Raw genomic sequence first — 2019 nt, 5'->3', positions numbered from 1 at the left:
AATCATTATTTTTATTATTCTAATTATTTTTATAAAACAGTCAATTGTTATTTCTGGCTGTTGTTTTTCAGGATTACCCAGAGCCCTGGATCTCCGCCAGCACCGCCAACCACAGTCCTACCTCTCCTGTGTCCACCCATTCCCTACCCCTTCCCTCCCTGCCGCAGCACTGCCCTAAGGCCAGAGACTCACTTTCCCCTTAGCTTGTCCCCAGGTTAAAACCTGGCCTTCTGGGACCAGCAGTTAGCGTAATGGCTATGTCGCTGGACTCCCATGTAGTCGACCACGGTTCGTGTCCCGGACCCGGTGGCTTAAAACTCATGCCGGGCGTGTGTGCATGCGTGCCCAAGATCCCAAGAGGAGATTGGAGGAGAAAATTGCGGCGTGGCCATCCCCCCTGGGGAGTGATTTCTCACTTTCTGTCTCTCTGTCTCTCTCTGTCTGTCTGGCAAGTGCACGCGCCCTATAGCAAAAAACCTCTAAAAAAAACCAACCCTGCCCTCCTGCCTCTCTCCCAGGAGGGGGCCACTAGAGCTGGAGGCATTTCTGTAGCTCCCGGGAGAGTGCTGCCCCCTGTCGGGGGATGCTCCCGGGAGAGTGCTGCCTCCTGTCGGGGGATGTGGGTGCCCTTTGGTTGAGGAGGACCTCTGCTGAGACTGCTCATTGGTAGTCGTGGTGGGGACAGCAATTATGGACAGTGTGTGATTCAAGAGTTGTCGGCCTGGTGGTTAAGACAGCCGGATCCTACATGGCCAGCCACATGGTTCAAGTCCCAGACTCCGTGGCTTGAGAGACACATCAAGCATGTGTGCATGTCCAAAACCCTGAAAGGAGGGAGAGATGAAGGGTCGGGACTGGGTGTCATCATTCCCCCACCGAATGCTTTCTTCTCTCTGTCTCTCTCCTGTGAGTATAGCACACATCCCATCTGGGTGGGTCCAGATGGGCGTGGAGAGCTGGAATAGTCCCCTTGCAAGGGGAGCAGGAGGTCGGGAAGGCCGGCAGCTGAGCCAGTTTTAGGCTGGCATGGTGGATTGAGAATCCGAAACCTCAGCAGAGGATACTGGACGTGTGTGTCCCTGTTCCATTTAACCTTCCTTTGCCGTTTGGTATCTCTTGGTCAATGTTGGTTTGTGCGACCAGGACCAGAAGGAGAGGCTTTGGTCTGTTCTTAGCCTAGAAATGCAGCAGAGTGGGCTGGGCACCACAGCCCTGGGGCTTGGGTGGGCTTTGGGCAACACAATTTGACCAAGGGCTCACCGAGGGGAAGGCGGTAACTCCAGGTGCTGCTCTGCTGCAGGCCTCTCGGGAAGTCAGGGCGTGGGCTGGTTAAGCCCAGGTCTTTAGACCCTCCTCGCGGTGCTCCCTCCTGCACCACAGCTCCCTGCACATGGCCACGGCCTGAAACACCCCCCACTCCCTCCTGTGTCTGAACCTTGTATTAGACACATGCAAGCGGAGAAGACGCTGGCGGGGCCAGGAGGAGGCTGAGCAGTTTGCTCGGGTGCTGGGCACAGAAGAAAAGATGGGAAAGGGGACAGAGGAGGGTGGGGGGAGGCAGGGGGAGCAGGCACTTTTCTGTGTGCATACTTTGGGGGATGCATACATGTGACCAGGGCCATGGGTTTGGCCACGTCTGCACCGACTGGGCTGAAGATGAGGAGCCTGGGTGGGAGCAGGACAGAGGTGGTGTCTCAGCTTCTCCTTCTCCACCCAGGGAGACAGGGGACAGGGGAGCCCTGGGGAAAGAAACAGGCATTCTCCCTCCTCCTGGACACCCTCGTCCAAACTGCTGGCCACCACAGGAGGAAGCATGTGGCGACTGCTGGAGGACACAGAGCCTGCTGGGCAGAGAGATGACCTTGAGAGAGAGGAGGAGCCCGTGCAGCTGCGTCTAGTGGGGAGAGGGGAGGGGCAGGCGGGGGAGGGGCGGGCTAGCTCGGCCACCTCTTGTCTGTCTGCCTCCCTCCTGGCCAGAGCAAGGATGCCTGCGGGTGGCACCGGGTGGCCTTGCACCCC

The sequence above is a fragment of the Tupaia chinensis genome, unplaced genomic scaffold, assembly GCF_000334495.1.
Source record: "Tupaia chinensis unplaced genomic scaffold, TupChi_1.0 Scaffold000627_1, whole genome shotgun sequence".
In the NCBI taxonomy this organism is placed as follows: Eukaryota; Metazoa; Chordata; class Mammalia; order Scandentia; family Tupaiidae; genus Tupaia; species Tupaia belangeri.
The sequence above is the reverse complement of the archived record's forward strand: the minus strand, read 5'-3'. Positions refer to the sequence as shown.